At 41.8% G+C, this 14,395-nt stretch overlaps 1 protein-coding gene across 6 annotated transcripts in view; it reads right to left on the minus strand.

Moving 5' to 3' along the window:
• The window catches only part of LOC131677909 (uncharacterized), a 401,698-nt gene that overhangs the window by 22,584 nt on the left and 364,719 nt on the right, over positions 1-14,395 (minus strand). The gene's annotated exons all lie outside the window — the stretch shown is intronic.

Raw genomic sequence — 14,395 nt, forward strand, 5'->3', positions numbered from 1 at the left:
CTCAACATCGCTGCGGTTAAATTGCACGTGGAAGGTAATTCCTGATCCCCACGGCAATCTGCCGATTGTAGTCTCAATCAATAACGGTTCAAGGCCATTGAAATCAATCAATATTTCGTATGACCTCACACGAAATATCGATTGGAAGAGCTATGCTGCCGCGATATCCGACAACATCGAATCTACCCAAGAACTTCCTCCGGAGGAAGAGTACAGCTTTTTGGCTGGCTTGATTCTCGACAGCGCGAATCAAGCTCAGACTAAACCAGTACCCGGCGCGAACATACAAAAACGCTCTCCTAATCCGTGGTGGGACAAAGAGTGCTCAGACGTGTACGCGGAGAAGGCTGCCGCGTATAAGACCTTCCGGGACGACGGGTTACCCGCTAGCTATCGACAATATGCGATGTTAGAAACGCGAATGAAGAGTTTGATGAAAGCCAAGAAACGTAGTTACTGGCACCGGTTCGTTGACGGACTAACGAGAGAAACATCGATGAGCACTCTTTGGGGCACGGCCCGGCGTTTACGAAACCGAAACAGTACTAACGAGAGTTCAGAATATTCAAACCGATGGATATTCGATTTCGCCAAGAAGGTTTGTCCGGATTCCGCCCAGACACAGAAGATTTACCGCGCCGCGTCTCCTCACGATAGCGCGAACGAAACACCTTTTTCGATGGTGGAGTTCTCACTTGCTCTCTTGTCGTGTAACAATAAAACTCCGGGGCCATACAGAATCAAATTCAACTTGTTGAAGAATCTGCCTGACTCTGCCAAGAGACGCTTGTTGAACTTATTTAATAAGTTTCTCGAGGCTAACATTGTCCCACTCGATTGGAGACAAGTGAAGGCCATCGCCATCCAAAAACCAGGAAAACCAGCCTCCGACCACAATTCGTACCGTCCGATCGCAATGCTATCCTGTACCCGGAAGTTGTTCGAGAAAATGATCCTATCCCGCCTCGACAATTGGGTAGAAGCAAATGGCTTACTGTCAGATACACAATTTGGCTTTCGCAAAGGCAAAGGGACGAACGATTGTCTTGCGTTGCTCTCAACTGAAATTCAAATGGCCTATGCTAGCAAAGAGCAGATGGCATCAGTGTTCCTAGATATTAAGGGGGCTTTTGATTCAGTTTCGATCAACATTCTTTCAGAGAAGCTGCACCAGCATGGTCTTTCAGCGACTTTAAACAGCTTTTTACTAAACTTGTTGTCGGAAAAGCACATGCGTTTTTCGCATAGTGACTTATCGACATCACGATTTAGCTACATGGGCCTTCCCCAGGGCTCATGTCTAAGCGCCCTGTTATACAATTTCTACGTCAACGACATTGATGAATGTCTTGACAATTCTTGCACGTTAAGGCAACTTGCAGACGATGGCGTGGTGTCTGTTACGGGACCCAAAGCTGTCGATCTACAAGGACCATTACAGAATACCTTGGACAATTTGTCTGCTTGGGCTATTAAGCTGGGTATCGAATTCTCCACGGAGAAAACTGAGCTAGTTGTATTTTCAAGGAAGCGTGAACCAACCCAACTACAGCTTCTATTAATGGGTCAAACTATCGCTCAGGTCTTCACAGTAAAATATCTAGGGGTCTGGTTCGACTCGAAAGGTACTTGGGGATGCCATATTCGGTATCTGAAACAGAAATGCCAGCAATAGATCAACTTTCTTCGTACAATAACCGGAACATGGTGGGGTGCCCACCCAAGAGACCTAATTAGGTTGTATCAAACAACGATACTGTCGGTAATGGAATACGGATGCTTCTGCTTTCGCTCCGCCGCGAGCATACATTTCATCAAACTCGAAAGAATTCAGTATCGTTGTTTGCGTATCGCCTTAGGGTGCATGCAGTCGACCCATACGATGAGTCTCGAAGTGCTGTCGGGCGTTCTCCCGTTGAAAAATCGATTTTGGGAACTCTCATATCGATTGCTCATTCGATGCGATATCTTGAACCCGGTCGTGATTGAAAATTTCGAAAGGCTTGTTGAGCTCAATTCTCAGACCAGTTTCATGTCCCTGTACTTTGACTACATGGCGCAGAATATTAACCCTTCTTCTTACAATCCCAACCGTGTGCATTTCATAAATACTTCTGAATCTACTGTTTTCTTCGACACATCCATGAAAGACGAGATTAGTGGAATTCCGGACCACATACGCCCACAAGTGGTTCCAAACATTTTTTATAATAAATTCCGAGAAGTCGACTGTTCTAAGATGTTTTATACTGACGGATCAAACCTCGAAGGGTCCACTGGCTTCGGTATTTTCAATCAAAAGTTCACCGCCTCCTACAAACTCAGTGACCCTGCTTCAGTTTACGCCGCAGAACTAGCTGCCATTCAGTATACCCTTGGAGTCATTGAAACATTACCCGCAGGCCATTACTTCATCGTTTCGGATAGCCTCAGTTCCATTGACGCTATTCGCTCGATGAACCATGGAAAGCACTCCTCGTATTTTTTGGGGAAAATACGGGAGCTACTGAGTGCTTTATCTGACAACTCTTTCCAGATTACCTTGGTATGGGTCCCTTCTCATTGCTCCATTCCGGGCAATGAGAAGGCAGACTCCTTAGCTAAGGTGGGTGCCTTAGAAGGAGACGTTTACGAAAGACCAATTTGCTTCAGCGAATTTTTCAGTATTACTCATCAGAGAACCCTCGAAAGTTGGCAAACTTCGTGGAGCAGTGGGGAGCTGGGAAGGTGGCTACATTCGATAATCCCTAAGGTATCGACGAAACCTTGGTTCAAGGGGATGGATGTGGGTCGTGACTTCATTCGTGTGATGTCCCGACTCATGGCAAACCATTATACGCTGGATGCACATCTCCGGCGTATTGGGCTCGTGGATAGTGGTATCTGCGCTTGTGGCGACGGCTATCACGATATCGAGCACATTGTCTGGGCGTGCACCGAGTACAGTTCCGCCAGGTCTCGGCTAATGGATACCCTGCGGACCCGAGGAAGACCAACCAACGTCCCGGTTCGAGATGTGCTGGCAAGCCGCGATGTCCTCTAAATGTCCCTTATATACACCTTTGAGAAAACCATCAATATACAAGTCTAACTGCCCCTTCTTATTTTCCTTATCATTCTCAGAACCCTCTTCCACCTGTATCAAAGCATCTGTATCGAATGAGCCAACAAACACGGGACCCACGGCACGAAAATAACACGCTTAACTCGAAATGTAGCCGATCCATATATGAGCCGTACTACGAAATCGTCTGGAAAAAACCCCTGCCATCTTGAGGAGGACCACCCGGCGCCCCAGTACATGATTCCCCTGATGAAGGCCACCCGAGTTTGTGATCCATCCGTTGATCTCACGATGCCTGAAACTGAAATAATTTTCTCTCCCTGCCATCTTTGTCTACCCTCCCTCCCCTGACTCTTATACCCAGAAGTAACAACCCTATCCCCTCCCCCCCAATATCATCACGAAGCATTTAGCTCTTCTTGTCTCTTCTAGTTTTAACTATTATATTATATAATCTCGTTGAAAATTCCCAACTCTACTACCCACAAAAATAACTATAATTACGAATCTTTACAAAATTCAATCATGCCCTCTAGTTATTCCTACTTTTAAGATAGTCGTGAAAAATTGTCCCCCTTAGTTAAACATTATTTGCTCCAATAGTCTCACTGATAAAAATGTCAAACCATATTGCCACGAAAACTAAATGACCCCCCTAATCTTACGAAAATAATATTATCCCCTTGTGTAGATATATAAGATAGCTATAAAATCGCATTAGTTTCATTTTAAAAAAATCAATATGTAATCCCCTAGTTTTAAGCAATTTAAAATGTAAAACAAAACAAAATTGGCACCTTTAAGCTAACGCAACGTGCCTTATCAAATAAACGATTTGAATAAAAAAAAATTAACTAAGATAATTTAAAATTTATATTGAAATTCTGGGGGTCCACTATGGGAACAAGTGAAACTAGGTATCTGCGCATTATGAACCCTTGACACATTAATATAACTAGAAACTTGTAATAGCAACTAATAGAATTAAAAAGAGTTATCAAAACTCTGAGGATTCAGTATAAGTTTGATTGAAACCATCAAATTGAAAATGTTGCAGCTTCTCAGTATTGGATCAACAAAATTTGTGGTTCCTACACCAATCAATAGACAAAAACTAATAACAGTAGGTACAAATACATGAAGGCTGCCTTGCAAAAGTTCATTCGAGCGACTAAAACCATGTTCTGTCAAAAAAATCGTGCAGGCAATTTTATGTATCACGCTCTACTGTGAAGTATCGCGGAGTATATGGAAAAACTGGCCTGAAGGTACAAGAAAAGGTCCACGCTTTCCACCATAGAAGAAAATAAAATAATGACATGGATAGCCCGAAAAGATTACTTAATAACCACGAAAAATTAAATTCTGGAGTAATACTTTAGCAAGTTCGTCGTGCACAGGTTTGCAGAATGACTGAAAATTGAAAATCTATTGAAAAGTAATAGAATAAACACAGAAAACAGACATCCATGATCGAACAAAAATATTTAAAAAACGTGTGCAAACATTCGAATTAATAAACGATAAACCTAGCGCCGCCACACCAACCTATCCCAACTATCCGTCAAATCCATTCCGACAACCGGTTCGAAATCCTGAATGGATTCATTATGGAATCCCACTGAGACGTCCAAAAAATTGTTTCAAAATCGTTCAACACGGGTCCAACGATGGACGTTTATTGAACGATTATTTGGACGTTGTCCAAATTGGTCCAACGAACTTCCTTCATTGGACGATTTTGAAACCAACCGTTCTTAGAGGGATGTTGCTCAAAGAAAACAACCGATTCCGACTCTATCGGTTCATTCATTTGAGCTGGAATTCATACTGGATGTCCAAACCGGTTCCGGACTAGTTTGACTGGGTAGAGGAATAACCGCTGTCAATTCAGTCGAACTCAGCCACAAAAAAACATGACGACAGTAGCGCACCTGGTTTGGATATCCCAACTACATTCAAAACCGTTAGAGATTTTACACAAGTTGAATGCTGAAGATGGACGTATGTTCTCTGTGGAATAAATATATAAATTTAGAAAAAAAAGGTGGTGCTAAACGTTCAAGAAGCTTTACTAAAATTTGATTATACGGAATACTGAAATAAATACCGTAAAATGTAGCATTGATTACTGTTTCGAAAAACTTTCTTGAAATCAACGAGCTTTTTAAAGTAAGATAATATAGTTCGAAATTTTGTGTATATTGCATATATCCAGGCAATTTCATGTCCATTATTGTTACGTCAAAAAATAAAACAAAACTAAAGATACAAAGTACTTTTATCGAACTTTTTCAGAAAAATAGTAGAAATTAAATAGTTGGGGATTAAATCATGTAAACCATGGGCGCTGTCAGCTAAAAATACTTACGGTTTCTTCAAATCGCTTCAGATATAGCTATACATGAATGTACAAGCAATTGTATGAACTGTTCAAAATGATGCAAGAAGTTGTGTCGTTTTTAATTTGTATTTGGTATCTTAAAATATTATGAAATAACAAAATATTCGTTATCTTTAGACACTGAACATGTTTAGAGCCGATTTTTTAATATTGCAAATGCTTTACTCCACTGTATTGTTGATAGATTGTCATAATTCGACAATCAATCAATTCAGACAATTGCCAATTACAATTTTCGCAAATTTGTGTAAAACTTTCTATAATGCAGACCTCGTCACCTTACTCGTAAGCGTCATACAAATCACATCGCTTGATATAAAAGTCATGTTCGCCTTTGAAATCAGCATCAGATCAATTAAAAATTTAATACATTAGGCAAAGGTTTCGAGTGCTATTGAAATATTTAATGAAAGGAAAGAATAACAAAATTTTATTTTTCATATTTTATATTTTTCTTATAATGCTGTGCTAAAATTACTCTTGATATTACCTGAAAACTGAAAAATATAATTTTATGTATTAATTGTTGGATATGCGTATAATGGACCCGGGTCTATAATGCGCATATTCGACCCTGGGTCCATAATAGGAAAATGGGTCCATTTTAGGGATGTGGATACCAGTTCGAAATATCGAATTTTACTAAAGAAATCAAGTTGAAATGCTTTAAATTTGCATTATATTGTTTGAAAGACTTGGTATCATCAATTGATAGAATATTACATTAAAAGTACAACTGGATTTATCCAAATTCTTTGAAATTGCTAGTGCCGTCTACTGCGGGGTCCATTACTAGCACATTAACCCTATAACCCCTTAAAGCGACGAATTCGAGCATACATCTACTGTATGGGACGGCAACATGCACCAACAGGCACATACAGAGATGGCAGAACAAAACGAAAACGGCTAGTACTTTTCGTGGCGCCCGATCAAAAGTTAAGACTGTATCAAGTGGAATTTCTTCTAAAAACATAATTATTACCCTATGTATGGGATTTGGAATCGAACCTAGGTGAGCTGCGTACACGCAAAAGAATCAGGCCTTTTTGAATCAACAAAACGTTTAGTTAATAATCGAGCCATCTTTACCATTACTAATTTTGTACCCTTTTGGGATCCAAGCTATACTTCAATTCGTACCTCGTGTTGTCATTTGCTTGTAACAACTTGACGTGTTTAATCATAATGTTCTGGCGAGTCTTAAGTTTCATCTGACTTTTAGTTCTAATTTTATTAATCGCATTAGCTCTCGCAAGTTACAATAATTTACTTTTATCAAAAACCTAGTCATTACTTGATTATTTCAATAAACACAAGGCTTACATAGCAATCTATTTACCAACTACGCTATTTCCATCACGGAATTGATTACAATCAATTTATTTGTTTATCAGTGTTCCAATTTAAGTGGGAAGGGCTGTTGTGTACCGAGTTGTATTTAGTCATCCCACTTAGGAGATAAAAGAATTTATTTTGTAATGTCGGGATCGAGCATCATATACCCGGTTGGGGGAAAATTACTGCTTAACGTGCATTGCTCGTAAAGTCCAACAATGGGAACATAAATAGTTCTGGAAGAACCAGAGCTGGTCCCTTCTACAACTAACAAATGCCAATATGTACCAGTCTTAAAATACTGGTATTTTTGTTAGGAAAAACTTTTTAAAAAATGTTTTATGGTTTTTTTAAATATATAACTTTTGAAACTTATTAGAATCCTTTTTTCGTTCTGGCGTTTTAAAATTAGATCCCATTTACAGTAAGCTCATCTGTTGTGGTATACCTAAGGTTTTACAAGCAGTGCAATTCAACTCGGTATATTAACCCAAAAAATCCTTCAAACTCTGTCAATGGATTCTACAGTGTTAATCAAGAAATGTCGCTCTCATACGTCTCCCAACCTTTGAACGGAACGGATCGTTATATTTCACAGTGGTGTTCGGTGTGTACAGTGAGTGAAGGTCATCCTTTGTTCGTTCGTTAGCTACCATTCTGCTGGTGCCGGCAGTAAATCCAGTACATTGTTTTCGCTGGTGTGGAACAATCGACGTTGTTTGCAGATAAGTTTTGCTTTATTTTTTTTCCTCGTTTGCTTTCTTTCCTTTTCCCTACTTTTACTCTACCTTGTAATCAAATAATAAGACACATTCCCGTTTATATAACGCTCTGCCCTCGTGCTTAAATGGCCGAGGGCGAAATACCATCTGATGTAATCATGGAAGTCCCTGATCCCCCTAATACTCGCATTGCTCCCCGTATAAAGCAGTACCCAGAAGGTTCCTCTGGGCCATGGGTGGTATATTTTCGGACCGGAGAGAAACCGGTTAATATATTAAAACTTTCTCGAGATCTGACTGCTAATTACCCGGCCGTAACTCAGATAACACGTGTTCGGGCAAACAAGATACGTGTTCTAGTGAATGATCTCGGCCAGGCAAACGCGATTGCTTGCTGTGAGCGCTTTACGCGGGAATTTAAAGCATACGTGCCTTGTGTGGCCTGTGAAATCGATGGGGTAGTGTCCGAACCGGGCCTGAAATGCGAAGAACTGTTGGAGCACGGGGTTGGCTGCTTTAAGGACCCCTCTCTTGAACAGATTAAGATCTTAGAATGCAAACAATTGTATACCGCAAACACCGAGGGAGGTAAGACTACCTACTCTCTATCAGGCTCGCTTCGGGTGACATTCGCCGGGTCCTCTCTTCCCAACTACATCCTCCTTGACAGGGTTCGCCTACCAGTTCGCCTGTTTGTACCGCGGGTCATGAGCTGCAGCAATTGCAAGCAGTTGGGCCACACAGCCACATATTGTGGAAATAAGAAACGATGCGGCAAATGCGAAGGAGAGCATGAGGATGACTCTTGCGACAAAGAAACTGAAAAGTGTATTTGCTGCGGGGGCCCTTCACATGCTCTTAAATCATGTCCTGCGTACAAGCAGCGCGGGGATAAAATTAAGCGCTCCCTTAAGGAACGCTCAAGGCGTTCTTATGCAGAAATGCTAAAGAATGCATCGCCATCTGTCCTGTCCGAAAATCCCTATGCTGGTTTGGCTAACGTTGAGCAAGAATCTGACGACCCACGAGAGGGAACATCTTTGGTTAACCCAGGGGAATCCAGGAAGAGGAGAAATCCAGCCTCCCCTACATTGCCTCGTAAGGGTGCCAAGGTGTCGTCCACTCAGAGTGCGCCATCTACAACCAATAAATCCAACGGAAGTGATGCACAAAAGCCGAAGCAATTTGCTCCAGGACTTGGAAATATTAATTCTAACAAGGAGTACCCACCACTTCCAGGGACATCCAAAACCCCAAGTGTCCCCTTTTTTCAAACAGATACTCAGTCCAGTAGCGGACTAATGAAATTTTCTGACATAGTGGACTTAATTTTCACAGCTTTCAATGTTACTGATCCTCTTAAAAGCCTTCTGATACGTTTTCTCCCTATGGTGCAAACATTTTTGAAGCAGTTGACTACTAAATGGCCCCTCCTTGCAGCGATCGTATCCTTCGATGGCTAAGTCATCGAACGAGGTCACCGATTCGATCACTGTTCTACAGTGGAACAGCAGAAGTATCCTCCCGAAAATCGATTCCTTTAAATTTTTACTAAATAGTTTAAAATGTGATGCTTTCGCATTATGTGAAACTTGGTTAACTTCCGATATAAATCTCAACTTCCACGACTTTAATATAATTCGTCTGGATCGAGAAAACCCCTATGGAGGAGTACTTTTGGGGATCAAAAAGTGCTATTCTTTCAACCGAATTAACCTCCCTTCGACACCAGGCATTGAAATTGTCGCTTGTCAAGTTTTAATCAAAGGTAAAGACCTTTGCATTGCTTCCATCTACATTCCTCCTAGAGCCTCGGTAGGGCACCGAACGCTTTGTAATATCACGGAATCCTTACCGGCACCGCGGCTAGTTCTGGGAGACTTTAACTCGCACGGTACGGTATGGGGCTGTCTTCATGATGATAATAGATCAACATTAATCCAAGATCTTTGCGATAATTTCAACATGACCATCTTAAACACGGGAGAAATGATTTATCGCTATGCTCGACATCGCTACAGTTAGATTGCATGTGGAAGGTGATCCCTGATCCCCACGGTAGCGATCATTTGCCTATCGTGATTTCAATTGCTAACGGTTCAAGACCATCGGAAACAATCAATGTATCGTATGACCTCACACGGAACATTGATTGGAAGAGTTACGCGACCGCGATATCCATTAAAATCGAATCCACTCAAGAACTTCCTCCGGAGGAAGAGTACAGGTTTTTGGCTGGCTTGATTCTCGACAGTGCGAATCAAGCTCAGACTAAACCAGTACCCAGCGCGAATACCCATGGACGGTCTCCCACCCTGTGGTGGGATAAAGAGTGCTCAGAGCTGTACGCGGAAAAGTCCACTGCATATAAGGCCTTCCGGGAAGACGGGTTACCCGCTAGCTATCAACAGTACGCGTCGTTAGAAAGGCGAATGAAGAGTCTAATGAAAGCCAAAAAACGCAGTTATTGGCGCCGGTTCGTCGACGGGTTAACGAGAGAAACAGCGATGAGCACTCTTTGGGGTACGGCTCGACGTATGCGTAACCGTAATAGTACCAACGAGAACGTGGAATATTCAAACCGTTGGATATTCGCTTTCGCCAAGAAGATCTGTCCGGACTCTGTCCCGGTACAGAAAACGTGCCGCGCCGCGTCTCCTCACGATACCGCGAACGAAACACCGTTTTCGATGGTGGAGTTCTCACTTGCTCTCTTATCGTGCAACAATAACGCCCCAGGGTTAGACAGAATCAAATTCAACTTGCTGAAGAATCTGCCTGACACTGCAAAAAAGCGCTTGTTGAATTTATTTAACAAGTTTCTTGAGGGTAACATTGTCCCTTATGAATGGAGGCAAGTGAAGGTCATCGCCATCCAAAAACCAGGAAAACCAGCCTCCGACCACAACTCGTATCGGCCGATTGCAATGCTGTCCTGTATTCGGAAGTTATTCGAGAAAATGATCTTGTTTCGCCTCGACAATTGGGTTGAAGCAAATGGCTTACTGTCAGATACACAATTTGGCTTCCGCAAAGGCAAAGGGACGAACGATTGCCTTGCGTTGCTTTCTACAGAAATCCAAATGGCCTATGCTAACAAAGAGCAGATGGCATCAGTCTTCTTGGATATTAAGGGGGCTTTTGACTCAGTTTCTATCAACATTCTGTCAGAGAAGCTGCACCAGCATGGTCTTTCGCCAATTTTAAATAACTTTTTGCTAAACCTGTTGTCTGAAAAGCACATGCACTTTTCGCATGGCGATTTAACAACATCGCGATTTAGCTACATGGGTCTTCCCCAGGGCTCATGTCTAAGTCCCCTGCTCTACAATTTCTACGTGAATGACATTGACGATTGTCTTGCCAATTCATGCACGCTAAGGCAACTTGCAGACGACGGGGTGGTCTCTGTTACAGGGCCCAAAGCTGCCGACTTGCAAGGACCATTACAAAATACCTTGGACAATTTGTCTGCTTGGGCGCTTCAGCTGGGTATTGAGTTCTCCACGGAGAAAACTGAGTTTGTTGTTTTTTCTAGGAAGCGTGAGCCGGCGCAACTCCAGCTTTTATTAATGGGTGCAACGATCAACCAGGTTTTCACATTTAAATATCTCGGGGTCTGGTTCGACTCTAAAGGTACCTGGGGATGTCACATTAGGTATCTGAAACAGAAATGCCAACAAAGGATCAATTTTCTCCGAACAATAACTGGAACATGGTGGGGTGCTCACCCAGGAGACCTGATCAGGTTGTACCAAACAACGATATTGTCGGTGATGGAGTACGGGTGTTTCTGTTTCCGCTCCGCTGCGAACATACACTTCATCAAACTGGAGAGAATCCAGTATCGTTGCTTGCGCATTGCCTTGGGTTGCATGCACTCGACCCATACGATGAGTCTCGAAGTGCTGGCGGGCGTTCTTCCGCTAAAAAATCGATTTTGGGAACTGTCATATCGATTGCTCATCCGATGCGACATTCTGAACCCGTTGGTAATTCAAAATTTCGAGAGGCTCGTCGAGCTTAATTCTCAAACCCGTTTTATGTCCTTGTACTTCGACTACATGGCACAGAGCATCAATCCTTCTTCGTACAATCCCAACCGTGTCCGTTTCCTAGATACTACTGATTCTACTGTATTCTTCGACACATCCATGAAGGAAGAGATTCGTGGAATCCCGGACCATATACGCCCGCAGGTGATCCCCAATATATTTTATAATAAATTCCGAGAAGTCGACTGCGACAAAATGTTTTACACTGACGGATCAAATCTCGATGGGTCCACTGGCTTCGGTATCTTCAACAATACTATCACCGCTTCATTCAAGCTCAATGATCCCGCTTCAGTTTACGTCGCAGAGTTAGCTGCAATTCAGTACACCCTTGGGATCATCGACACTCTGCCCACAGATCACTACTTCATCGTTTCGGACAGCCTCAGCTCTATCGAGGCTCTTCGTGCGGTGAAGCCAAAAAAGCAACTCCCGTATTTTCTGGGGATGATACAGGAGTCCTTGTGTACGTTATCTGAAAAATCTTATCAGATTACCTTTGTTTGGGTCCCCTCTCATTGTTCTATCCCGGGCAATGAAAAGGCCGACTCATTAGCAAAGGTGGGCGCATTAAATGGTGACATATACGAAAGACCAATCTGCTTCAACGAATTTTTTAGTATTTGTCGTCAGAGGACGCTCAACAGTTGGCAAACCTCGTGGAGCAATGGGGAACTTGGACGATGGCTACATTCGATTATCCCAAAGGTATCAACGAAGCCTTGGTTCGGGGGGATGGATGTGGGTCGGGATTTTATTCGCGTAATGTCCCGACTTATGTCCAATCACTACACCATGGATGCGCATTTGCGGCGTATTGGGCTTGCGGAGAGTAGTCTGTGCGCTTGTGACGAGGGCTATCACGACATCGAACACGTTGTGTGGGTATGCGCCGGGTATTGTGACGCCAGATCTCAGTTAAAGGAATCCCTTCGGGCCCGAGGTAGACCACCCAATGTACCAGTCCGAGATATGCTGGCAACTCGTGATTTCCCCTATATGTCCCTTATTTATACCTTCATAAAAACGATAAATATCCCAATTTAGCGCCTCTCTTTTATTTCTCGTTTTTAGAGTTTCCTCCTGCCTTGTGGAACCGATCAGCTCCAGAGTGCCACTATGTAACCGCCGTCGCCCTTACCACTACGCCTGCATAGAAGGAAACTGATGCGAGAGCGACTCGAGGTCCGATGACTTTTGAAGGATTCCCCGCGGGTCCGAAGAATACCATCCGCCAATCCGGTACTCGACGACTTACTAGACTGAGGCGCAAATTTGTTTCGCTGATCCCCCTTTACCCCCCCCCCCCCCCCGTTTGAGCGAAAGTTGCAAGTTTTGCTCTTCTTTCCCTGTCTCTCCCCTGTCCTTGATACAACTGCTGCTATACTGATGCGGAAATAAGCCACCCTCTGAGTATCTTGACCAAGCATAAGTTTTAGTTAAAAAATTCAAATTAGTATTCTGTATTCCTAGTTTTAAGATAGCTATAATTTTTACTCTTTATTGATACTCTTGTCCTCCATCTTGTAAATAGAATTGAATCCCTAGTTTTAAGATTTCTGTGAAATTTCTCATAAATATTTGTTCCCCCTTTTGTGTACTAAACTATATTGTTAGTTTTAAGATAACCGTAAAATATTTCGTAAAATACTATTACTCCCCCTCTTGTATATCAAAGTGAATCCCTTGTTTTAAATTTTTTCATAAAAAAATCTTTTGGCCCTCTCTTGTTTATTGAATCTTATTTCTAGTCTTAAGATAACTGTAAACTTTTTTTTCCTTTGTAAAAAAAAATATATTTCAACATTGTAACCTCCTAGTTTTAAGATATCCAATATGTAAAAACACATGCATTTGGCACCGCCAAGCTAACGCATTTGTGCCTATCAAATAAACGAAATGAATAAAAAAAAAAAAAAAAAGAAATGTCGCTACTCTGAATATTTTTTCATAAGGTTTGCAGCTAAGAGCGGTATGTTTGAAACATTAGAAAGGAAACTAAATAAACGATGGTTTGTAAGACGAAGCAAAATTGATGCTCAAGCGGTTTCATAACAGTAGGGCTGTTCAAATGGCACTTTTGGGCAGTGGTGACAAATTTGATCTGGATAAACCTGACCTATAGCTAATCTAAAACGTTTTTGATACGCGGGAACCTGTTCAAACTTATGTTGAACGTACCCTTCAATACATTTTGAAGCGTTTGGTTAAACAGAAGGTTTCGAAGGCACTTTTTTGTCAAATCTCGGAACGCCGACTGCATCTAGTTTATTGTATTGTTTTTGGTCCAATAAGCTACACACCAATTTTTTGTATTTTGTTTCAGCAAAATATTTGGCTGAAACTTTTCCGCAAAACTGAATTTGCTAAGAGTTCAGTTTTGCAATTTTTGTTTCGCTGATTTTTAGTAAAGCCCACTATTTTGACGAAAATCAGCAAATGTATAGAATTTGATTGCTGAATCAGTGAAAGAATGGCAATTTTGCTGAGTTCCAGCAAATCAAACTGACAGTTCAGCAAGTTTTGAATTGCTGTAAATTCAGCGAAATATTTTTTGCTGAGAGTATTGCTGATATTTCAGCAAGGCAAAAATCAGCAAAATTTTTCTGATATTCGGCAATCAAAATTTAGTGTGTATGCATATTTTCAGGCAACGAGTTTGAAACAAGCTGCCGAATTACATCAGGGATGTGATTGTGACGTGTCTCGAACGGTAATTTTGTTAGTAAAGTATGAATTGGTACCAAATCAAGTTTAATATGACTGCATTATTTTTATTATACCGAAAATACCGGTTTTTTAAACGTCTCGG

The sequence above is a fragment of the Topomyia yanbarensis genome, chromosome 1, assembly GCF_030247195.1.
Source record: "Topomyia yanbarensis strain Yona2022 chromosome 1, ASM3024719v1, whole genome shotgun sequence".
NCBI lineage: Eukaryota > Metazoa > Arthropoda > Insecta > Diptera > Culicidae > Topomyia > Topomyia yanbarensis.